This window comes from Podarcis muralis, chromosome 4, assembly GCF_964188315.1.
Source record: "Podarcis muralis chromosome 4, rPodMur119.hap1.1, whole genome shotgun sequence".
Classification (NCBI taxonomy): Eukaryota; Metazoa; Chordata; class Lepidosauria; order Squamata; family Lacertidae; genus Podarcis; species Podarcis muralis.
In genome coordinates, this window is record NC_135658.1 from 104,906,407 (window position 1) to 104,933,370 (window position 26,964).

Sequence of the window (26,964 nt, forward strand, 5' to 3'; positions counted from 1 at the left end):
GACACAACATAATGTTAAACAGCTGCTCAAGACAAAGGGAAAGTACTACGTTTGGCCATCTCTTTTGTCCTTGAATATGTTCCAGGCACAAATGATGCATTTCTACTCAAGGAAGTCTTGCATACTCCACTCCAGTACATAGCCCAGATCAAATCTTGTCATATCTTGAAAGGTACATAGGAGATAAAGGGATGGGGTCCCCCCCCCCTTTTGCAGTCATCCAACCATAAGTGACCACTGCTGCCAGACTTTTTCATTATTCTTCATTTTCCAAGGATATAATATATCCCAATTTTATAACTTTATGTTGATCATAGTTTTCCTTTAGTAGCTTTCTAGATCTTGATCTTGTGGTCATTGCTCCCAAAGAATGGCGCCTTTATCATGGAAAGTTCACAGGCAGTTTCAAAGCAAACTTTTTTCCTGCATATTAAGAGTGAGTTGGTGCATAATAATGCTGCAAGAACCAGTAAAATCCTGAAAAACTGAGCTTACTCTGTGAGGCGTCCTTTTTCAAAAGTCATGATTTCCAACACAGAAGCTGACACTTGTGAAATTCTCTGGTGCATTTTATTTTGGTATATGCCAGATGTCATTATTCATTGCTAAGTAAGACAACTGCAGTCATGAAGGGCTTCTGAACTCCTGATCAGATTAAGCATCATTTCTTAATTTGACTAAGGGGTCATCCAGAATTGCTTTTGTGCTGTGCTTTCCAGGCACAGGTCTGTGCTTTAAAGCTCTATGTCCAAGTGTTTTGTTTTGTTTTTATGTCCTGGCACTCTCCCCAGGAAAATCTGTGTTTTACTGCTGAATTAGAGCAAACAGGCATCCAAGGAAAATTTGATTGCAATTTTCTGCAGTGGCTCCCCACTTGTAGAATGCTCTCTCCAGGGAGGGTCGCCTGGTGTGTTTATTAGATACCTTTAGGCACCAGGTGAAAACTACTATGCCTTTGTCTGATTAACATTCTATATTCTTTCAAATGTGTTTGTGGGGAGTGTTTTGGGGGTTTATGTATTTTATGTCCTCATTTTGCATTTTTATGTTGTGAACTCTGATCTTTGTATGAAGGGTGGTATACAAATTTAATAAATAGTAAATACTATTACTAATAATTAAAGCCCAGACCTGTGCCTAGAAACGCAGCACAAAAGGAACATGTAACTCTGTTATTCTATTTCTTTCTTTTTTTAATGAATTCCACTGTGCTGCTAAGGCTGCATTTTAAAGTGAAATGCTTGTGTGGGTGGGGAGACATCTTAAAACATTTCCATTATAGTCTTTTCCCACCAAAGAATCTCCCTCAAGTTAATTTTATCCATGTTGAGGGGGGAAATGTGGTTATTCATGTTTTCTTCATCGTGGGGGCATATTGTGTGTGTAATTTGCCAAGGAAAAATAATGCAAGGGAAAGGATTAAGAAACTCCTCTGTGCCAGTCTCATTCTTCAAACGGCAGTCTTAGGCATTGTATTGTATAAAAGAAAACAATCTCTGAAAATGCTTTCCCCTGTGTGCATAGATGATGTGAGCCTATTCTTGTTATCCAAATGTAATTTTATTGGTGCAGTTAGCGTTGTGCATTCAATACTCCAAGTAGCTCTGTACATGCCAAGCTACTTTCCTCTGCTTCTGGGATAAGCCAAGGCATGGAGTCATCAACCTTTGGGGGACAGCGGGCACGTTTCCACTTTTGAGAAAGTCCTTTGGTCACAAAAGAGCCGCCATGGGGTGCAACATAACAGAAAATAACAGATGCTCTGGGGGTGACATATCTAAGGGGATGGTGCAGGCGTGCTTCCTTCCCTCCAATTAATGGAAAATAAGGCAGCTACATCAGGCACCATGGCTCTTGTTGCATGTTGAGGTCCCCAGGCCACCCCCTAAATAATTCACAATTCACACAGAATTTTTCTTTAGGGTTTTTGGCATAATTTTGGCCACAACTTTATTAAAATGCATAAATGTGAGTTGTTGCTTAAGTATTGGTTACGACTATCTGTCCCCGCCCTGGGACAGAACTGACTTCTGGATTCCAGCGAAAGCCAGTAAGGGAAAACAAGATTGGGGAGAGAATGGAGCTGGGCACCATAGCGTCACCTCTCCCTGCATGCTCCCAGGGGCTTGTGTGGCCCTAGCCCCTTGCCAGGGATTCGGACAAAAGCATGGCAAACCTCTGGATTCCTTTAATGGAATTCTCTTGCAGCAGCAGCATTGGAGGGGCAGGCACAGCCAACCCTTACTCCTCCACTAACCAAATTTTAACCAATGCCTACCCACAACCTTACAAGTTGTGATGATTTGCAAATGCAAATGGCACCAGCCAATCTGTCAAATGGACAACATTCCTACCAGGCCCCTGCCCCAAAAGCAGACAACCCCATGAGAGGCATAGCAATGTCAAACACAACAGCCCTAAATTAGGGAGGGTGGGCAGGCGATCCGATGCATGCAGCAAAAGAGACTGCACCAAGCTGCATGCCAAGAATATATAACCTTCAGGCCAACCCTCTAAATGGTAACATCAAAATCTCCCCAACAACCCAACTTGGCCCAATCACAGTCATGGCCATCCAAACGGTCCTGCCCAGCAACTAAGGGGGTGTCTTGCTAGACCCCACCGCAACACGTGCTCTCCATGAAGGAGAACACGCTCTCACAAAAGAAGCTCAGAACAGAAGGGAGGGCATGTGCACAGTCCTGGCATCCAATTAAATGTAGGCATATTTAAGGTGGCATGTGCCATGTGGGAGGTCAAGCCATTGCAAAATAAAAAAACTAAAAAAAAAAACAACAACCTAAAAAAAAACACAAACCTGAGCAGAAACAAGTCTCTTGTGCTTTGTGGATTTTTGAGGGGTATTTACTTTGATGAGCATACTGGCCTCTACAGGGACTGGGTGGCAATGAGCACTCAAACTTTACATTGTGGGTGCCCTTTGTGGGATCGCGTGTGGTGCTAGGGAGCTTACTGGCAAACAGGGGCTGGCCTGCCTCTCAGTGTTAAGTTTTGGAGGTTCATGCCCAGCCTCAGTAATCAAATTTCTTGCTGGAGGTGGGGTCAGCCCCATTTATAAATAGGAGGTGGAGCCGACAACAGCCAGGCAGTTGGCTCTGAAGATTCACCCTCCCTTTGTTTAATGTTTCTTGTTTGCAGGTTAACTTTTTCTTCCTGTTGCTGCTGTTGAAGGACCGGGAATAAATTTTCTTGCATTAGCAGGTTTTGTCTTCCCCATAGCAATTTGTCACAACTTTTGTGGTTATGGCCTTGAGTAGAATCCTTTAGTCTTTTCTTCCCTATATGGGGGGGGGCATGGTGCCTAACCCCCCGCGGCGGCGATTCCAGGGCCCCCCTCTTAAAGGGGTTATATATATGGGTGTCACTGAAAGGTCGTCAGTGAACCACCCTGCATGCAGGGATATAGGCTGGGCTGCCTGCTACACTTACGTCTTGCAGGACACCCCCATATTCCATTTACCCTGATGAGCCCCAGTTCCCCCCGGCTGGGGGGCTGGGAGGGACACACACCCAAGGCCTAAGCCAAGGTCTTCCTACATTTGGAAGTTTAATAAAGTTGTGGCCTAATTTTAATTCCATATAACGTTGTCAGAGTCCTTATTCCTTCCTTATGATCCCTGGGGCCTGGGGCTGTCGCTGCCTGGTCTCACAATAGGAACTAAGATATATAATGTAAAAGATGAAATTAAAAAATACTTGCCTCTCCCTGATCAATCAATAAATGAAGTTTTAACTTGTAAGTAAGTACAAGTTAAATACAAAGAGAATTAACAAAGATAACCATTTACTGCTAGGCACTTGTTTTTTAATCTGAAACAGCATTAAATAAGCACATTTATCTAATGACTCAGTAATGATCAAATGTAGCAATGAAGACTTTTTGGTCAAGAAGCCCAAGAATGGTCTGGAACTATGAGAAATAATTATAATAATGTTGGCATTTGTCTGTCTTGAGAGACAATGGAGTGCACCTCCAGGGATTAAGTCAAATCATTGTGTTAGCAGCGCTGAAGTGACCTCCCTGGGGCACAAGCCTGGGCAGTGTGTCTGGAGGTCCTGGGCCTCCCTGATGTGGTCCAAAGGAAAGCAGAGCAAGACATTTGGCACCAGCTTGGCTGCGGGAGTTGCCAGAAGGAGAAGTAGAAGGTGCCATCCAACCATTTTAGGGACTCCAGATTTGTGCAGGATTTACTCCTTAGCCTTTTCTTCTCCCAAAGATATCCCGCAGGGCAGTGGAGGTTTAGGATCAGAATTTTCCTTCTCCTAGATGGGCTCCTTTCCCAGGTTGATGAACCCCGTCTGCCCCTCACTACCTTCTACAACATGTGCAGAAACCGCCTTCTTGACTGTTAGACCCACGATTGGTCTCATCTGCTCAATCCGCCAGAGCCTGCCTTCACAAGCAGGGGAAGTTCCAAACTTACCAAGGGTTTAAGACCCAATGGCTACCCTCTCCTGATTTAGCTGGCTCATCAAAGCCACTGTCACATGCTGACTTCTTCTAGGGCCACAGGTGAGAGCAAACTGCAGGGTGGAGACCAACGGTAGACAAACTCCAGAAGGACCATGACATGTCCTCCACCAGAGGTACTACCCCTGCTATCAATCCATACACCCTCTGAGAATAGCAGAGAACAAATTAAGGTAGTAACTGTTAGCTTATATGTGCCAGCCTATCAGATCAGAACATTCTGATAAGATAAGAGAGCAAGCTGTCAGGGTCTCAAAATAGGGTCTCAAACATGATCAAATGAATCACTTAAGACTGTCTTTGGCCACAGTTCAGGACCACCTTCAGGCAGAGAAAGGACTAGAGATGAGCAGAATCACCAGCCCCTATGGTTGTCAGGCACAATGAAGTTGCTAGATTATACAAGGCTTGCTTTGATAGAAATAACCTTGCATTCTGCCTTTGCCAGGTTGACAGAATAGTATCATTTGTACTTCAGGTTCCAGGGTTTCTATCTTCCAGCTCAAGTTCTCAGCTGTGGTTCCATAACTGAGCTCAGAGCCCACTACCTCAGTCATGTCTTGACATAATTTAACTGGCCAAAACATTGGGATTGGGACAATGTTGTCGCCTGAAGATATGTCCTACTAATTTCTTACAATCTGATTTTGTAAAATACACACTAGCAGGGGGTTTGAGTGCAGCGTGTAGAACCTAAGAGCACATTGTGAGACCTCACAGTGTTGCACTTCCTTGGGGTGCCCAATTCATTTCTTGACTATGTCTCTGAGACAGTGGGCTAAGACTCCTCAAATGAGGAATCAGAACCCAATGCTCCATCCGTGTATCCAGCTGCCCAAGACCCCTTGGTAGTCCTCAGTAGAAATGCAATGTGAGTGTCAGGCGTGGAGTATCTTCTCCTCCCTCAGTAGCCTCAGAAGCAAGAAGAACAAACAGTTCATATTTTATGGCTTTTTATTCAATCATCTGGTTGCAAGACAAAAGATCCATGTCTCCACGCATAGGAGACGTTGGCTACTCTGAGCCCCTCCTCTTCCATCCCCAACAACATCTTATTTATTTATTTATTTATTTACGGCTATTAGCCCATAAAGTATGTACAAACATAAAAGCACAGAGGCATAAAGACCGGTGTATCCAACAACAGAAGGTGAACACCACGATACAAGGGAGGGTCATTGAGCAGAGCCAAATAACAGCTTGGGGCCCGGAGAGCTCCAAGGGACGGTTCACAGAAAAAGGAAAACTGAAGACGAGATCCGACATGCACTCTCATCATAACTGTCCGATTAATTTTTGATGTTGTTGTTGTTTTTTGGTGATTTTTGTGTGTGAGATAACCGCATTCAGGAATCTCGCCACCTGCAGAGTTACAGAAGGATCTGTATCCTGCAAAAGCAGTGCGGCATGTGACTCAACAGGCCTGCCAACCAAGCGCAGTAAAGCAGGGCCCAGGAATTTAGTCCTGGCTATGCTGTGTAGGGGACAGTTGAACGTTATATGTGGAAGAGATTCAACAGTTTTCCCGTCACACACGCATAGCGGAGACACCAAACCCTTGGAAAATCTGTGGCTCAGCAGGTTCGATGGAAGAACATTGAACCTTGCACGAATAAATGCAAGTCGGTGTGGTACAGATGAAAGAGATGACATGTATGATGGAAGGCCAAGTGGTGGGGTTATTCCGTGATACCTGGGGGAGCAGACACCCCCGCCCCTGGCGAGGTTGTGTTGATTTTCAATGTCTGCTAATCTTTGCTCGATAAGGCTTTTGGCTGAGCGTAAGTTCATCTTTAAGGAGTCCGCTGGGGAAATTCCGATGCTCAGAAGTTTGGCATGGATTTTTCCTACCCACGGGTTGACAAAGTCGTCCCGCCAGAGGCACTGAAAAAGGTAATGGTCGGGAAGCCTATGCCAGCTGGACAGCCAATAGCCAAAGACTCGCTTCCAGATGACAGTCTCCAATGATGCAATCCTTAGCTCCAGACGTATGGCTGCGTTGCTCACACACATGGGGAGTTTCAGGAGGCGACGGAGGAACTGATTCTGCAATGTCCCCAGCGATGTTAAATTGGACCCTGGGGCCCAGAGCGGGGCAGCATAACGGAGGGTGGAAACCACTTTTGCGTGGTATACCTTCAATGCGGAAGGGATGTGGGAGGCTCCGTCGGCCGCAAAAAATTGGAGTAGAGTATAAAGTATTGTTTTCCCTTTGTTTAGTAGATACTGTATCTGTGGCTTCCAGCTTAGGTTGTAGTGAAAAAAGACTCCCAGGTATTTAAATTTGAAAACCTGTTCTAATTGGACTCCATCTAACTTCCAGCTGTAAGTTTTCCGAGACCTGGTAAAGACCAGGACTTTAGATTTCCCATGATTAATTGTCAGATGGTTGAGTTTGCAATAAGCCGCAAAAATCTTTAAAGCTCTGCATAAACCGACTCTAGAGTAGGAAAGAATCGCTGCATCATCGGCATATAGGAGCAGAGGGCAGCGAAAATCAGCTAGGCGGGGGGCATTAATGTTGGCTTGAGACTCATTCAGAAAGAGCTTCATATCGCTAATAAACAAGTTGAAGAGGAGTGGGGCCAAAATGCAGCCTTGGCGCACACCTCTATTTATTGGGACCTCGTTGGATAGGTTTCCCGCCGGTGTGAGTCTCACTCTAGCCGACGACCCGTGGTGTAATTGGGTTATAAGCCATAACAGCCTTCTATCTATGCCCCATCTCTCTAATTTCTTCCATAGACAATTTCTTGGGATACTGTCGAAGGCGGCCTTTAGGTCTATGAAAGCGACACATAGGCGCCCCCGACTCGGGGCAGAATATTTCCTGGCAAGATGATACATAATTACCATATGGTCAGTGGTCGAATAATTGTTCCTAAAGCCCGCTTGCTCATGGCCAATCAAATTTGAGTCGTTTGCCCAATGGGACAACTTAGACAGCAAAAATTTTGCATAGATTTTCCCGATGATAGACAAAAGGCTGATGTTCCGATAGTTCTCCGGGTCAGCAGGGGGACCCTTTTTATGGACTGGCACGATCACGGCCTCCTTCCATGACCTAGGGATAAGCCCCATAGAATTAATTGCGTCAAAGACTTTGGCCAGAATTTCAGCCCACCACCTCGGTTGCGCAACAATAGCTTCAGCAGGGACTAGATCCGGCCCGGGGGCTTTGCCCGTTTTCAGATCTAATATCAAGTCCATTATCAGGTCTGGGTCGGTAGAGGGCCACAAAGGTAGATGGTCGGCTCGGAATTCCGTGGATGAGTTGGATTCCTCTGCCAAGGAGAAATATTTACTCAAGAATTGTTCCCATGTGGGCGCAGAGATAATTGTCAGCGGGTACTTCCTTCCTCTTTTGTTTATCAGAGCCCAAAATTCCTGTGGTCTGCGGGATCTAGAGGCCGCAATCAAGGCTCGCCAACGTTTTAGATACCACTCGCGTTCCCAACAACATCCTGAAAATCTACGGGAAGTCCCAGGAGTCATACTCCTTTGCATCCTTTGTTCTTGAATGTGTAGGGACCTACAAGCCCTTGGTGAAGGAGGATCTTCCAGACTCTCCAGAAAGGTCTCTGCTGGCTGCTCTCTATCTCCCCCCTCCTCCTCCACTGTCTCGTAGCTAGACATTTCTTTACACAGCTGTGAAGCAGCCCTGTCTCCTTTTCCTTCTGAAACTGCTGGAGATGGGGGGGGGGACTTCCAACCCCCCCTTCTTCTCAGAGGAGCTAAGCAGACTGAGGGGACCTTTCCCATCTCTCCTGTCCAGACCATTCCGTGACAGTGAGCAAGGCTCTCAGCCACAACTCAGCTTCCTTTGAGATTCTTGCCAAGACATTGGCTGAACTTGCTTTACAAATTAGGTGCTTAGCTGAACTAGAACTCATGTTGAAGTCACATCCATTCCTCCTAGGATTTTGCACTGGGAGCAGTCCCAGGTCTTGATTTGTCTGATCCAACCCTGACTATTGGATCCTTGCCGCAGCTGAGTTTCTTCCTTTCCCTGTTCACCATCTCATGGGCTCACTGCTTTGCCAGAACAGGATATACTTAAAGTCATTGAGGCAATGCAGTAAATCAAAGAAGACTCTGACATACTACGATAGGAATATATATCATGTAATGATGTGCTCCAGTGCATTGTCTAGATCTAAATGAGCATTTTTAGAGGACAACTGAAAATAGGCTGCAAGATTAGGCAATTTCTGAGAAGTTAAAAATGAAAAGCAGCAAAGAGTCCTAATTCAGTCCTAATTACAACACTAAACAATGCGTGTGGGGGCTGGGTGAGAGAAGGATACAGAGATTGGACAAGTGGTGGCTGTTCCCCAGTGGGACTGGTAGGACAGAAGACCCAACAGTAGGTGGAGACAGAACCAATGACCAGGCAGAGTAAACTTATCCGGACTTTTGTTGTTGTTGTTGTTGTTGCTGCTGCTGCTGCTGTCCCATTGCTCTCCTGCTGAATCAGAGCAAACAGCAATCGGGTTTTCCCTGGATTGACCAAAAAACCCCACAAAAAAACAAAAACAAAAAACCCCTACCTGGAAATGGAGCTTTGAAACCTGGAACTGTGCCGGGAAAGCCCTGCTCAAAAGGAAGTCTGGATGAGCCCTAACTCTAGTTTTGCCCCCATCCTCCTTCCGGCTGACTCGTCCAACCCAGACAGTAAGGAGCTTGGTGCTGGCAGGCAGTGTCACCCCTAGGCTGATGGTCCAAAGGGAAGTAGGAAGATGCGGGTCTGGTGGAGGGCACACCAGTATTGGTGGGGCAGGGCTCCATTTACCTCCGTGGACCAGGCTCCGCTGGATTTGACAATTACTCTAACAAAATCCAGTTGGTTCTCTGCCTTTACTCTCCAATAGCATAATAACAAATTGATATCAACCTAAAGCTAAGCAACCAATTAATCACCATTAGCTTCAAATGGGGTATCAAGTGCAGTATGATTGATTTCTGTACATAGGGATTGAGTGCTTTGAACAGGTGGCCAACTTATAACAACAATTTCAGACTCTGTGAAGGAATACTGTGTTTTACAGTGACATTAAAGTTCAAATGAAATATATCCTGCTGAGCTTAACAATTAGCTAATGTCACTTTAAAAGCCAGAGTAAACAAATCAGACTCCAATGCAGGCACTGGAGGGGGAAGCAGACACTTTGTGGTGTTAAGAGGGTTTGTGTTTTGAAAAGAGAGTTACAATGAAAGGAATGTTGCAGGAATGAAGATTCAAGGAGCCCTTCAGTGTTGACATTCAAAAAAAAAGTCTCACATGTCAAATTTACCTAGAAAGGTGGATTTTCCATTATTGTCAAAGAGTTTGGGGTCTCAATATTAGATAATAACCAAAAGCTAAATTTTCAGAGAAAGGTATTGGGTCACATGAATAGGCTAGAAACCAAAGCAAAACAACCCTAAATAAACATTGAGTAGACATGAAAGTGGTTTATTGATAACCCTACTGGTCCTTCTTCAGAGAAATTGAGAGAACAATGACTCAACCTTCAAATGTGCTACCTCTTCTGAATTTCGAGTCACTATTCTCTGAATTTTCCCATATCAGGATTTATAGGGTCCTAAGCCCATTGGAAGGCAGAAGTGCCTGGTGTGCTCTGGTCCATGGGGTCACAAAGAGTCGGACACGACTAAACGACTAAACAACAACAACAAGCCCATTGGTGTGGTTTTTTGGTGTGTGTGTTTGCTTCTGCTTCCAGTTTCCTTTTGAGATTCCCATTTTTGAGGCACAGAATAAACCAGCCAACCAAAGGGCAAATATTTTATTTTATTTTGATAAAAGCTTTGAGACTTACATGTTTGAAGGTGACTCGGAACTGATCCAGAATGTGGCAGCTAGACCGCTGACAGGGAGTGGCCGCCAGGACCATATAACACCAGTCCTAAAGGATATTCACTGGCTCCCAGTATGTTTCTGAGTACTAAATGGCCTTGGCCCAGTATACCTGGAGAGTTTCCTCTCCAGTCATTCCGTCCGGGCACTGAGGTCCTCCTCTGAGGGTCTTCTGGTGGTTCCCTCCCTGCAAGGAGTGAGGTTACAGGGAACCAGGCAGAGGGCCTTCTCAGAAGTGGCGCCCGCCCTGTGGAACGCCCTCCCGTCAGATGTCAAGGAAATAAACAACTACAGTCATACCTTGGGTTGAAGTCGCTTCAGGTTGAGCATTTTTGGGTTGTGCTCCGTGGTGACCCAGAAGTAATGGAACGCGTTACTTCCGGATTTCGCCGCTCGCACATGCGCAGACACTCAAAATGACATCACGCACATACGCAGAAGCGGCGAATCGTGACCCGCAGACGTGGGTTGCGTTCTGCTCTGGATGCGAACGAGGCTCTGGAATGGATCCCGTTCGCATTCAGAGGTACCACTGTATAAGACATTTAGAAGACACCTGAAAGCAGCTCTGTACTGGGACGTTTTTAATGATTGACATTTTATTATGTTTTTATATTTTGCTGAAAGCCACCAATTATTATCTAATTGTCCTGATCATGTTAAGGGTTCTGCAAATGTGGTGGCAGACATCTGCTTCCATATGACTGGATCATGTATAGAAATGTATGTTAAATGTGTGAGTCTCCTACTAGCTGAGTTCACCCAGGCCTAGTTAGGTTCTCTAAATGCCACCAGTGAGCTCCTCAGGATAACCATAAAATGGATGCTTTAATCCTTCCTGTTCCTGCTGGACACCTGATTGACAGGCTCCAGATTATCTAGCCAGCGCAGTGCCTGGGCAGCTCTAGGAGCTGCATGAATGGACCTTGAGATTGGGGCTGATGGTGCAATAATCTGATATATCTGATATAGTTTAGTGGTTAAGAGCTTGAGCTATGAATTGGGAAGTCCTGTTTCAAATCATGCCTCTGCCATAGGCTCAAAAGGTGACCTTAGGCAAACCACAATCTCATAGCCTCAGCCTATGCGGGTTAAAATAGAAATGCAAAAGTATATTTGTAGCAGATGCATCCCCCATGAAGTCATTCATGTTTTGGGCTAGCAATGAGGCAAAATACCTGGCACCCACATTCTTCAGCTGTTTATCTTCAGAAGACTTATTGAAAGAGTGAAACCAACTCAGATACCTCAGAATTTATCTAAATGTGGTTTCTCTCACCATGCGAAAATTAAGCAAGAGCTAAGGAGAATAGCTCTTTCATTATTATTTTTTTAGAGTGAAAGAAAACAAGTAGAGAATGAATTCTGCATAATTTACTTATTTGGAGTACAAAAATGTGCCTTTATGACCCTGTTACAACTTTTTAAATATTTTAAATAGGGATCACACAGTTGTTTTTATAGCTTTGCATTTTTATCTAAACAACTACAATAAATGGAGGTTTTGTTTTTCTAAGCTGCTCTGTGGGGAAATACTGTTTGAGCATGTTATGAATGCTAATGGCAAAGAACAGGCAGCAGTTAACATGTTAAACTTCCAGAGTCTATTTGCATCATTTTTGCCTCCTTAAAATGTGTCTGCAGCAAGTTGGGTTTTGGTGTAAATGAAAATACTTATTAAATGTCAGTCGCAGTAATAAGTGATTGATATCTAATTAATGTGTCATATGTGATAGTTTTTAAATGTTAATTAATGCCTAAAATCTCTCTAAGTGCTGCTTGACCTATTAATTAATATTAGACAAAAACATATAATTGTCTCCTAAATGAAGTGGATCCCAGAAGTGTTGCACTGGAAGTGGTTCCAGAAGGAGAGTGTCATGATGGCAACATTTTTTAAAAAAAACAGGATTTGACATAGGAATAATACAAGGAAGGGCCGTGCTTAGGCTAGAAGAGAATGATTTTCAGCAATGCCAATGTGATATGGCTGAGAACTGGTGAACCACCAAACTGGTAGTTTTATTGGGCAAAATGTTTATGCCAGCAAAACGGCAACACATTATCAGCAGGGCAGAGATATTATTGTTGTGTACAGACTGACACACCAGTCCATTTGATTATGATCTGGGTAGGACCATGATCACATGAATATTAGTTGTTTGCACTCTGTGATTTAATCCGTGTGTGTATGTGCTGGTGTGCATACGGAAAACTGTGGCAAACTGCACATGTGAAGTGTTCTGAACAACATCTGAGGAAAAGGCCTATGGAATGAATTCCATAAAGCATCCCTGTTCCTGAATGGATCTACTGATCATATTTTGGTGATTCAGAGAAGGAAGGCTTCCAGCAGTCCCCTCCTTCAGCTGACAGCCCACATGTCCTCATTGCACATTGTTCATCTTGGAAATGTCAGGATGCAACTGGAGGCTGGTATGTCTGCATGGAGATGAATAGAGAGAGGAACCTTCAAGTTCCCTTTACTGTCATTTCTGATGTCACTGAGATAGATGGGACTCTTCCCAGACAACCTGCTTGGCACTTTATAATCATATCAAACACATTGTGTAAATACAGTATTTTCTATCCATAAAAGCAGTGCTTTTTTCTTTTAAAAAAAGTGTTTAGGGGTACTCTCATTTTCCTAATCATATTGAAATACTGCCCCTCAATGAGGCCAAACTTAGATTCACATGTTTAGGGGTACGCATACCCCTGCGTACCCCCCAGAAAAAAAGCTCTGGAAGAAGCTATTGGAGACATTTCCCTTCTGAGTGGCAAATGGGTTGAGTGACTCTCGGAGGATTGTCATAGCTTTCCATCTCATAAATGCCAATAAAGATTCACGTGTAAATGAGAGCATTAAATCTATCACTTCTCTGAGCAATAAAGCAATAGACCAAACTCTAGGGAGATTGGTATTGTGGGGTTTGTTCCACATTTAGTGTATCTGTCCCCTGGTGTACATGAACTGGAATAAGATAGATGACATTTTAATTAATAATCACACAAACTGTACTGTTGAATGTCAGTCCTAAGCATCATTGCTCAGAAATGAGCTTTGTTGAAATCAGTGCAGATTCTTACTTCCAAGTTTCTATGTGGAATCACATTCATGGGTGAGGTTAGGAAGGAAAGAGGAGCGGTTCCCCATAGCTGAGGATGGAGTCATTGATCGGGGGGTGGGGTGGCTAATGGTCACCTCTGACGCTGGCTCTGTAGAATGTCATTGCCAGCTTTACATTGATACTCAATGGAAAGTGCTGTCAGTGCAGAAATGTTTGACTAGTCACTCATACAAGACAGTTATTGTTCATTTTTTAAACCAGCACTGAACTGAGTTATTTACAACATTTCTTTGTTTACGTGCAGCACAATAAATCAGAAAGATTCACTGAAACATACAAACTTGGAGACAGTGAGAGTGAGTTAAACAATAAGACTTGGAATTTACCTAGCATATTTTAAATGTTCCACATAGGTCCACCAGCCTATGCCTTACCCCCTATCCCCAGAAAATGGATTGTTTTACTGTGACATACAGAATGAGTGGCTTGAGGGCAGGATCCAGCAGGGTCTGCTCAGTTAGTGACCCCCCCCCCCAGTTCTCAGGGACATATGCCTTGTGGAGTTGATGTCTAAATCTGGCTTGAGTGGTCCAAAATGGACCAACAGCACAAAGGAGTCGTGGTATTTTTAACATTCACCCAAGACACAGATGTGTGGCTTACTCAGGTGATTACCTGGAAGCCAGGGGGAGGCATCCAGACAAACTGCCGCTGACAAAGGATCAACCTGGAAGCATACTGAGATAGGCCTTAGGGAGGATGGGATTGCTGTCTAACAAATTTGGCCCTACTTCTTTAGAAGTGATGCTGTATCTACTTAGCTGCCCTTTGCTTCGAAGAGAAACATATCGAGATAGTGGGTGGAAGGCAATCTGGGTCACGCAAGAGATGCACATGGCCCCTAAGCCCACCCACATAACTGGCAGGTATGGGGTTGCAACCTTTGCACTCCTGTGCGGCTGCAGCAGAGTGTCCTAGGGCGGCTGCAGGCTGCTTGGGACCACCTTTGAGTCACAACAGGAGCTCACAGGGCAGTTGGAACCAGCAGAAGCAACCACTGTGCATAGAGGAAGTGGGAGAGGGGACTCTGCTCCTCACGCACCCTCTGCAGGGATCTCCCCCCCCCCCTGCAGTTTTGCCCCCTCATGGGTTTCCCTTCAGTCCACTCTCAATGCAAGTTACTCAAATTGCTTTGCTACATTAGTTTGTGTGGGGACTAGGCAACAAACCCACGGCAGGGGCACAACGGAGCAGGATAGGGGATGCTCCTAGTTGTGGACCAGGAGAGGGGCTAACCCCCTTCACCTGGTTTTGCCACCAGGACCACAGTATTTTATCTATCCTTCCTTCAAACTACAGAGCAAGGCAGTGCCATTAGTTTGCATTTGGGCTCAGTTCTGAGTACAGTGGTACCTCAGGTTAAGTACTTAATTCGTTCTGGAGGTCCGTATATAACAACCTGAAACTGTTCTTAACCTGAAGCACCACTTTAGCTAATGGGGCCTCCTGCTGCTGCCGCGCCACTGGAGCACATTTTCTGTTCTCATCCTGAAGCAAAGTTCTTATCCTGCAGCACTATTTCTGGGTTAGCGGAGTCTGTAACCGGAAGCGTATGTAACCTGAAGTGTATGTAACCTGAGGTACCACTGTACAGTACTCAGGAAAGGAAGTTCGGGGCATTTGCAGCTCCTTGGGTTCGATACAGAGCCAACTTTGGATGAATTCTTGTACCATCCCTACCTTCTTCTCACTAGGAAAACCAATTCATGCTGGAGTGTTGTGGTTGTTTTTATCTCCTGCTCCCCTTCATATATTTTCCAATGAGAAAGAGGAGGGATGACAGAAGACCCTGACATTCACACTCTCTCATTAGTGCGCCTTGTTCAGATATTGTGGTGTCTGCTGTCTCTCCTTCAGGATCCAACACATCCACTCAGTCCCTCTGACTGCAGTCTAGGGCCACTTGAAAACATTGCTAATGGTAACTATTAGATACAAAGAAGCATTGTCTCATTCTTTTCTCTTTTTACAAGGAATTCCAGGCCACTAACTGAACAATCTGTCCCCATTTGTTCAGCTGGTGTGCATGTATGTGTGTTTTACTTTAGCTAAACTGACAGATACAACAGTGATGTAATAATATGTTGAAACACTGTCTTAATACCTAAAGTTCTTTGGTGATCATTCCTTGGGCATGTTAAACTATCCCTATCCCTTTCTAACAACACTCCCAACAGAACCCAAGGAGGCTCTCTGTGACATGTTTGACAAGCACTTTGAGAATAAAATCCTTCCTATCTGGTGCCTCTATTTCTTTAAATCAGCCAATGAGGTTTTCAATGTTTGGTGTTTTTATTATGTTTTTAGATATGCTGTAAGCCGCCCAGAGTGGCTGGGGAAACCCAGCCAGATAGGCGGGGTATTAATAATAATAATAATAATAATAATAATAATAATTTGTCTGGTTTTGCTTGATGATTTTATGTTGCTGTGGTCTCAGGCCAAGGTACTTGTTAAAGCGTTACCTCCCTCTTGTGTGCCCTTGGAACCAATTTAGGAGTGGAATTAGTATTAGATCACTTCCAGATTATCTGTTAATTGAGGATTCACCTTGATTTGTTTCTGGGGAGGCTGTATGATGTCACTTCAAGCAATTGTTATCCCCAACAAGCAATGCATGAGCAGGTTCTGCAGCAACCTATGAGAACCTACTCACACGAAGTGGCTCTACATGTTTGGGGCAGCTTGTTCTGCAGGTGTCTCAGTCATGTGGGGCTGCCACACAGGCATTTGTGCTTGCACATAGAGATGTCTTCAGTGCTTTTTAAATAAAAAAAATGGCTAGGGGTACTCTCATTTTGGCTGCTCCCCCTCCCCCCAACTCCCGGACAAGGGCCTCGAGGGGGGGGGGGTCAGTGGCACTGAGAGGACAGGAAGGCCCCCAGCTCACTGTGCTCACTGGCTGGCTCTATTGCGGCCGCCCCAGACTCCCCTCCCCAGGCAGGGAGAACGACGGAGCTCCAGTCCAGGCTGCTGCTGCGGAGAGAGCTGGCATGTCAATCTGTCAGTCGGGTCAACACAAAATGTTTAGGGGTACACATACCCCTGCGTACCCCCCAGAAAAAAGCATGGATTTCTCTGTAGACAACTGCATGCAAGATGTGGCTTTTGCACTAGTGATGTCAGTGGTGGGACTAGAAGTACAGGCTTGCTCTTCAGTCAGCACAGAAATGCCCCACCTATGAGTAAAAAGTGAACAGAGCTAATGGAAATGCTAAATCAGTGCCTGGGATTAGTAATGAATTGAATAGGGGTCATTAAACTGAAACTCGCTCCAGGTAAGATGGATGATTTGTATGTGAAGGGAAGGGATGCTTGCCCTGTTCTAGGTTGTCAAGGAGGCTGGAGGCTCAGAGCTGCTAGATTCAAGTTTGATGCTGGCTGGAGGCTGTGGGAATGTTCAGGGTGGCAGGAGAGGATATATTGTTTATTAATATCCTTCCTAACTTATACTAGCAAGTTCCTTTACTTAGCAGAGTGCATTTCCCTTTACACAACAGAAAACTAGTTGCAAACTCATGTGAGTATCTTAAGACAATACACAATTCAGTCTGGCTTGTCCAGATTGAAATGTGCTCTAATACTTTCCTGGTAAGACCCCTTGAATCCCTCCTAAAAGAATAAAGACACCACAGTCTTGTTTATAAGCAATAAAAAGAAAGTTTACTCATGAGCAGGCAGAGCACAGTGTGATCCCTAAAGGCAGGCTTTAGGCTTAAAATTACAAACATGTACAAACAGGTTTACCCCATATGGGAGACAACCTCCAGTCCAGGTGAATCAGGAAGTTCGCAGGACGAAAGGAAGATGGAAAAGAGAGAGAGAGTGGCAGCATTCCTTGGCCTTTTACCAGGTCTGGAAAGGTCATGCCCACCCACTAGCCACATGCAAGGAAGGATGCTCCAGCCCAGGAGGAACAGGAAGTTTCAGCTGGCTGGACCAAACATTCCCTTGCATGCCCACTCTAGCAAAACAAGGAATGTTGTACTTGACTGCTCCCAGTGGTTTACATCCCACAGAGGCTAAAGTAACAGCCATGGTGCAGAGTGATTTTCAACATTTAATGTTGATGCACAAACTGCAACTCCCTTCAGGGCAGAGAGAGCCTGTTCACTAATATCCAGATTCGACTTTGTATGTAGGGCTGCCTTTGCAGATCATTTGGAAGCTGCAGTAAGAAACATAGCATGGGGGCTAAAAGATTGCTGGAAATTCAGGGACTGAGAGTAGGGCACCGCCATCAGATTCCCAGCTATCTCTCTCAATGCATAGGCTTTGAGGCTTCAGCAAATGTCACAACCTTAACACCACGAACACACACACACACACACACACACACACACACACGTCCAATAAGAATATTTTATTTAATGTTGTTGTTGTTGTTGTTTAGTCGTTTAGTCGTGTCCGACTCTTCGTGGCCCCATGGACCAGAGCACGCCAGGCACTTCTGTCTTCCACTGCCTCCCGCAGTTTGGTCAGACTCATGTTTGTAGCTTCGAGAACGCTGTCCAACCATCTCATCCTCTGTTGTTCCCTTCTTCTTGTGCCCTCCATCTTTCCCAACATCAGGGTCTTTTCCAGGGAGTCTTCTCTCCTCATGAGGTAGCCAAAGTATTGGAGCCTCAGCTTCACGATCTGTCCTTCCAGTGAGCACTCAGGGCTGATTTCCTTCAGAGTGGATAGGTTTGTTCTTCTTGCAGTCCATGGGACTCTCAAGAGTCTCCTCCAGCACCATAATTCAAAAGCATCAATTCTTCGGCGATCAGCCTTCTTTATGGTCCAGCTCTCACTTCCATACATCACTACTTTTGTTTAATAGTAGAAAATAAACAAGTAAGACAACCACACCCTTTCACAGCAAAAACATATAAACTTGCAAATGAAAGACCACGCTGTCCAAATTGCAGCAGCATGCGCCTTGCCACTTTTGTTCAAGGAATGATGGCAAACCAAGGCTGAGTCCTGCTTTCTTATCATACCTGTTATGACTATTAGTTTCTTATCACAGAAGTGTCATGACTAAGGTCTTTGAGGGCAGAAACTACTGGTACTAGAAAATACTGGAAAGTGCTGGAAGCCTCTGGAAGGTTCATATTATTTTGACTAACTCAAGGTCATGTGGAGCCAGGAGAGATAAATTCCTGGGCTCAGCGAGCTGCTTTATCTCTTTTCTCTCTCTTTTCTCTCTCTGTCTTTTACTTTGTTAGTACATTGCATGTAACAAACTTTTTTGCCTCAGTAAAGTTTTTCCTTTTACTTTGACTCTGCGTAGTTCTTTTTATTTACTGCAAGACACTGTTCATCAATAAGATGGAGGCTAGCAGGGAGAGGCAACTTCTGCCCATTCCAACCCACCAAACTAGCCCACTGCAAAGAGGATGTTCAGAGTTTCCTATTTAACAGCACATCATCATTTTTGAGAGCTGTTAATTTTATGGAGATGAATATGCAGTGCACCTACCATCTAAGGTGGTGGGAAACATTTCAAATGGGTGGTGTTGATTTAGTGATGAGGAAAAAAGCAATTTCTATCATGTATGGTGAGGTGCAGAAAAACACCACAGTTCTAGAGCCAAAGTAACAGAGGAAATAAGAGAAACGTTTGAGGTAGAGGTCCCTTTGGATCTGCTAATATGCTAATTTAATTACATTAAGGATAGGGTCTCAGCAGTTTATTGGGCCCAAGTATTGTGCATCTTAACAATTTGCAAGGATTGTGTATGCTAAAGCATGGAAGAATGTACAGAAACCAAATAAATCAGATATAATTAGGACAATTAGGGGGGAAATTGTATATTACAATGCTTTATTGCATTTTTATACCTTTACTGCTGTTTTACTAGTTTGTGCTGATGGTTTTACTGCATATCTGTGTTTTTAGTTGCACACAGTTGAGACAGAGCCACACAGAGAAAAAGCAGTATAGAAATGGTATAGAAATATATGACATTAGTTTAATATGATCAAAGTAACACCTGTGTTGAAGAATAAGTAAAATTTGTGGAGGCATGGAACCAATGGAATCCGGTAAGTGTGTACATTAAAGACAAACTTGGAATATTTGAAATGGAGTAGAACATTTGCTATTCTAAAGGACAATTGAAAGTATATGAATCAAATACCTAAACAGTTTCATGTTTAGGGTTGTAAGTAAATGAGCAACTGAACGATACCATTTACCATTCTTTTTGCCCTTTCTTTGACTTTGATGCATTTTGGGGAGAAATGTATCTTGATACATATGCATATCTACCTAAAAATATGAATACCACAAATATTTATGATTGTCTATTTCTAATGCAAAAAAACCTTGCTCTGATGGCCCAGGCTGTAACCATGAGAGGGATGCAAACTTCTTTCCACACCTCTGACACCAAGTCATGTCTTTATCCGCAGGCCACCTCCATTGAAGAGCCCTTTAACCCTTGCAATGATCCTTGCAATGTACTTAGTGGTCCAGCTAATACCCTTTACTGGGTGGTGAGGCAATTGGGCATGGGTAAAAAACAAAACCTCAGATAAAGTTAAACCAAAACAAAATATTAAAGGCAGTTATTTAAACAGGTTTGTGAAAATATTTACGTATTTATTTAGGAGCAGCTTACAATTGTCATTGATAAAACAATTGGGAGCAGCTTACAATTGTCATTGATAAAACAGTCCTTGCCCTCAGGCTCATGATCATGACGAAAAAGGAAAAATGAATGAGAGAGAGAGAGGAGAGGAGTGGCCAGTATTGCAAGAAGAGATTTGAAATGGAAACAATTCAAGGGGTGAAGCAGTCAAAAGTTGCTGGTCTTTCAGTCGAGCTGATGGTAAAGGTAAAGGTACCCCTGCCCGTATGGGACAGTCGTGTCCGACTCTGGGGTTGCGCGCCCATCTCGCTTAAGAGGCCGGGGGCCAGCGCTATCCAAAGACACTTCCGGGTCACGTGGCCAGCGTGACGAAGCTGCTCTGGCAAGCCAGCACCAGCGCAGCACACGGAAACGCCATTACCTTCCCGCTATAAAGCGGTACCTATTTATCTACTTGCACTTAGGGGTGCTTTCGAACTGCTAGGTGGACAGGAGCTGGGACCGAAAGATGGGAGCTCACCTCGCCGCGGGGATTCGAACCGCCAAACATACGATCGGCAAGTCCTAGGCACTGAGGTTTTACCCACAGCGCCACCCGCGTCCCTTCGAGCTGATGGAGAGACTTGCAATTCTACCTCCTTCCTCCTTCTGTATTTTGACGATGGAATTATAGCTGAGAGAGGAGCCTGATGAAGATGATCTTTCTGCAGAGGGGATCGAGAGGCCCTGCAGTCCCATTGTGTAAGATTGAAAAAACCAAAACCCCTCTTGCAGCTAAATGTATCAAACAGTGCCAAGCATTATGGACAGCTCCATTTTTTACATTAAAAAAGGCACCACGTGTGCAGGCCGATGCATAATTTAGCTAATTGAACACAATAATATATGTGGGATATACAGTTATTTATTATTTAGTTAAGAGAATTTTAAACTGTTGCTTAAGCATACATGTCACAAAGCAGTTTACAACAATCACAATAAATAAATCCCAATTTAAAAACTCATTAAATTCCGCATCATAATAATTTAAATGCAAACATATTACTGAAACCAGCAAGAGCTAAACACTAAAGCCAGCAGAGTCCAAAGCTTCATCCTTAACGGGAAAGGACTTGCTGAAACAACTAGAATACAAAAAGGGAGGTGTGAGGAAGTCAAGGAAATAAACAAATGAAAGATAAGGACATGAAAATACTGGTTCTTTTTTCTTCTTTAAATGTTTTTGCCTTTTAAATGTTTTTGTTTTTTCTTTCTTAATGTTTTGATGTACTGTTGCTGTTTTTTTACTGTTTTCCCCCCCTTTTAAAGTTTTGTAACCTTTTATTGTATGCTTTTCTTTTTTCTGTATTTGTTAAACTCTAATAAATATATTTTTTTAAAAAAAGCTTCATCCTTAAAAGGCAAGGTGAGGATTTTTAACTTCATAAGGGATTGCATTCTCTCTGCATTTTTTAGTACAGAACGTGATTGAGAATTAGGACAACTACAGATAAGTCTATGAAGGAAACTGTGATACAGATTGGCATTGTGAAAATCCATGTTTGCATGTGAATATCATAAAATGTGGTTGCCAGTGTTGAGAAGATCCATGAAGGTTTAAGATGTTTCTCATGTGGTCCATAATGCAATAAACCACCAACACTGCCTTATTTAATGAAGAGGGCCATGCACAAATTGAATCTTCCTCTGGATGTCATTTTGAGCTACAAAGTAATAAATAGTTGCAAAGTTAATGAAGTAACGAACACACTGAGATGCTACAAAACCAACTTCTCTTTTGCCAAAATTAATCCCAGCTCCCAAGTTGTTTCCAAGTAACACTTTTCTTCCCTGGTGCTGAAATGATAATGCAATATACCAACTACAAGGTTGGAAAAAATATCCTCTTGAATATGGAAAAATATCCTCCAGTGTCCCAGGTTTTCAAATGAAAAAAATGTTCTCATTTAAAAAGAGAGACATTTATATTTGTATTATGTATTCTTTGTTCTGTTACTGACTTCCAAGGTGTCACCTGCCAGCACAACAGATGTATTTTATTTATTTTTAAAAAACAGAAGGGAAGAAGGGGAAAGACGCTTCCAATTAATTTCTATTGACACTTTGTTTTTCATTTCTTGGATTATTGCATTTCATTTTCTTGGTCCTTCTTTAGCTTGGAGCGGGAGGAAATTAACTACTGATCTCCCTGCACTTTCAGTTTTATATTCAGTATGACTCAGGAACTTGGAATGAGAGATCATCCTTGGACGCGCCCCCCCCCCCCAGGCACCTGGCCTTTTACACAGGGCTGCACACATGCAGTACATCTTGGCATGCAGAGGGAACTTCCACGTCTTCCCTTGGGGGAGGAAAGAAGGGTGGTCAAAGACCAAGTAGCCCTTTAGGAATTATGTGAGGTGGCTATTTTACACAAAACCCATTGGAATAAATGAGAGCAGTGCTAGGGCAATTCCTGATTTAAAATGAGGAGGGTAAGCCATCAGAGAAGAAGCTGGAAAGATGGGGTTCATGACTCACTTGAGATGACATTGCCATCATCACTGAAACTGCTTAGGGTTCACTGAACTCTTCTTAGGTTGTGTTGCATTAGGATGGTTCCTTCCTGAGCTACTGAGATAATACGGGAAGCTCTTGGCCTTGTAGACCTAGGCTGCAACTTTTCCCCCATAACCACCTCCCAGAAAGAAGGACATGTTGGGGTGGGGAGAGGCTGCAGCATGGCCTTCTGAAACTTGACTTGGGGTTTCACAACGTACCCTGTAGTTCAGGAAGTTCAGGAAGGAACTTGCTTTCACTGGCTCCCATGTTGATGAATGGGAGAAGAAGCTCTCCAACAAGAAATGTGTGGTGGGGGGGGGGGGAATAGAGTGATAGACTGCCAAACTGAAACTGCCAAACTGAAATTAAAACTGACGATTCCTGGCATTCACAGCTATGAAAATAAATGTAGGGAAAACTTAGTTTCTATCCTTAAACTCTTTAGACATGGTGCTGTTGTATTTTTTCCCCAAATGTAGAACAAATAGTTTTATTTAGCCAAGTAAATAACAAGATTGTTTTGCAATGAATGAATGGTAAGTCAATTCCTAACAGGAATTGAGTATCTTCTCATAGTCTGTTTCCTGTATAAAGCTGGATATGTTCTTTTTTTTTTTAAAAAAAAGAAAGAAATGTATGCTGTAAATGAAAGCTATTGCCATTAGCTCCCTTAGCAGAATTTCTGGCTTCTAACTCTCGATTTTAGCTGGAATGCAGTATTGAGATCTAAAGCATTAGAGATGTATTTTTGACCTTTAAGATGAGATGCCAGCTTCATCTGCAAATCTGGATTACTTTCATGGTTTCCTTTTTTCTTTCTAGAGAAAAGATAAATAAATAAATAAAAAGCTTGAAGATAATGCAAATTTCATCTCCTGGAGCCAAAATTTTAAAATAACTTTGACATGGAAATGTAAAACTCTACCTTCCTGCTGGTGGCACCACTGGCGGAGGAAGAGGAGTGCGGGGGGAGCGCATCACCCCCAGCAGCGCAATCCTGTTGGGGTGCCATCGCAGCTGCTGCCCCCCCCCCCGTACTGGGTGCCTTGCCCCTGCAGACAGCGTGCCCCACCCCCAGGACACGCGCCAGCTCCACCCCCACCCCCCGGTGCCAGAGCATGAAGCTCTGCCACTGGGCGGCACACCAGAATTTGTACAACTTGCACATTAGATTAATTGTGTCCTCCTCCCAGAGAGCACGCGTTGCGGTGAGATCATCAAGACTGACCTCACTGCTATTGTGGGTGGGAGGGATTGGATAGCCACAACAACCCGATTGGTGGTCCCTCAGTTGCTGGGGTCCTTCTGGCCAATGGGATCATTTCATGCATGAGCTTCCTCTTTTTGCCTCGTGCATCGGTTCACCCGCCCACCCTCCCTATATTTGGGGTCCGTTATGACCATGCTAGGCCGTTGTGGGTCGTCTGTTTTGGGGACAGGGGTCCTGTAGGAATTTTCCCATTTGGCTGATTGGCTGGTGCCACTTGGGTTCCGCCTCTCGTGTAGCAAATCCCCACAACTTTGTAAGGTTTGGCAGTTAGGCATTGGTTCAATGTGGAGGGGAGGAGAGGTTGTCACACCTGCCTCTCCAGTGTGTGAAAGGGTATTCTGTTAAAGGAATCCAGGGGCTCGCCTTGCTTTTGTCCGATCTCCTTCCGGGGGTTAGGGCCACGCCAGAGCCCCTGGGAGCATTTGGGGTGAGCTTGAGTCTGAGCCTGGTCCAATGCTCCCCCAGGATGTTTTCCCTTACTGACCTCTGCCAGAGTCCAGTTGTCAGTGCTGCCTCCCAAGGTCAGGTGCAGCTATTCGGGAACCAATGCCTAAGCAAACCACTCACAATCTGTACTCAATAAAGTTGTGGCCAAAATTATGCCAAGAACCTTAAACTAAATTCCATGTCAATTTTGTATTTATTTATTGAGGGAGGTCTTGGGATCTTACCACGCAACTAGAAAAGTGATGCTGGCGTGATGCTGGCTTCACTTTCCAAATTACCCAGCTTCCCATTCACTTTATCAAAATTGTGCTTGAGCATGTATTTTCTCGTTATTCAGGGATCCCTTTTTATTTGCACATTTATCTGCACATTTGCATATTCAAAAGCTAGGGTGAAGAGGTATGTCTTCAGCATTCACAAAAAGCTCTGTAATGGAGGTGCCATAACTTAGGGGCTGTCACAGAGAATGTCCGCTCCTGAGCCACCACCCACCCCAAGCTTCTGAGGGTGGTGGAACAACCAAGAGAGGCCCCTCTGCCAACTTAGCACCCAAGAGAGTCTGCAGGGCCGAGGCAGTCTCTCAGGTATTTGGGGCCTTAGGGCTTTAAACACTAATGTGAGCACCTTGAATTGGGCCCAGCGACATTCTATCAACCACTGCAGCTGTTTTAAAACGGGTTATAGGCAGTGCTTTTTTCTGGGGGTGCTCAAGGTTAGTACTGGGACCTTTTTTTATAGAAGAAAAGCACTGGTTAGAGATCTGAAGTAACCTGAGATTTGAAGGTCAGTGGTTCCACTCCTTCCTCCTGGGCCGTGTTCAGAAAGTGGTGGTGGGGGATGAGTGTTCAGACCCCTGGGCCCTCACTTGTGGGGTGCCTCAGGGTTCTGTCCTCTCCCCCATGCTTTTCAACATTTACATGCAGCCGCTGGGAGAGATCATCAGGGGATTTGGGCTGGGTGTTCATCAGTATGCGGATGATACCCAGCTCTACCTCTCTTTTAAATCAGAACCAGTGAGGGCGGTGAAGGTCCTGTGTGAGTGTCTGGAGGCGGTTGGAGGATGGATGGCAGCTAACAGATTGAGGTTGAATCCTGACAAGACAGAAGTACTGTTTTTGGGGTATAGGAGGCGGGCAGGTGTGGAGGATTCCCTGGTTCTGAATGGGGTAACTGTGCCCCTGAAGGACCAGGTGCACAGCCTGGGAGTCATTTTGGACTCACAGCTGTCCATGGAGGCACAGGTCAAATCAGTGTCCAGGGCAGCTGTTTACCAGCTCCATCTGGTACGTAGGCTGAGACCCTATCTGCCTGCAGACTGTCTCGCCAGAGTGGTGCATGCTCTGGTTATCTCCTGCTTGGACTACTGCAATGCACTCTACTTGGGGCTACCTTTGAAGGTGACTCGGAAACTACAACTAATCCAGAATGCAGCAGCTAGACTGGTGACTGGGGGCAGCCGCTGAGACCATATAACACCGGTCTTGAAAGACCTACATTGGCTCCCAGTACGTTTCCGAGCACAATTCAAAGTGTTGGTGCTGACCTTTAAAGCCCTAAACGGCCTCGGTCCAGTATACCTGAAGGAGCGTCTCCACCCCCATCGTTCAGCCCAGACGCTGAGGACCAGCGCCGAGGGCCTTCTGGCGGTTCCCTCATTGCGAGAAGCAAAGCTACAGGGAACCAGGCAGAGGGCCTTCTCGGTAGTGGCGCCTGCCCTGTGGAACACCCTTCCAGCAGATGTCAAAGCGATAAACAACTACCAGACTTTTAGAAGACATCTTAAGGTAGCCCTGTTCAGGGAAGTTTTTAACGTGTGATATTTTACTGTATTTTTGGTTTCTATGGAAGCCGCCCAGAGTGGCTGGGGAGGCCCAGCCAGATGGGCGGGGTATAAATAATAAATTATTATTATTATTATTATTATTATTATTATTATTATTATTATTATTATCTGGCCACTGCATTTTGGTACAATTGAGGTTTCTGGATCATCTTCAAAGGCAGCCCCATACAGAGAACATTGGACTTGGGAGAGCAGAGTTCGAATCTCCACTCAGCCATGAAGCTCACTGGGTGACCTTGGGCCAGTCGCCATCTCTTTTTTAAAAAATAATTTTTATTAACAGGCCAATCACATCACATTAATTCCAAATAACAATAATTCCAAATTACACAGTCAAATTTTTAATTTTTTTTGTTGGGGGTACCCATGCTTCAAGCTCTGAAAGGGATCCAATCATCTCTCTTGTTGCTGCTTTAATTACACAGTTCTGTCAAAATAATATCCACAGTTCTGTTCAATCTTCTCTTTGTTGTTTTCCTCATCTTCTTGTTGTTATCTCCTTACTTTGTGATCTCTGATAATCTCCACAAGCGGGTTGAAGACAAACGTCGTTATTTCCTGTGTGGATTTTACACTCATCCAAGAGCCATAAAAGTAGACAGATGCCATTTCAACACCTCCGTACAAAACATTCCGACAGTCTGTCCTGATCTCCCCAGGCCCGCCGCTCCCTCATAAATTTTCTCAGGGGGCCCTGCTAGGCCGAACCCACACTCCAACATAGTAGCAGCCATAGTCCTCCTCCCCCTGGATTCCTGCGGGCGGGCCTGCCATGATAAATCTCTTTTTATAACTGCGTCAC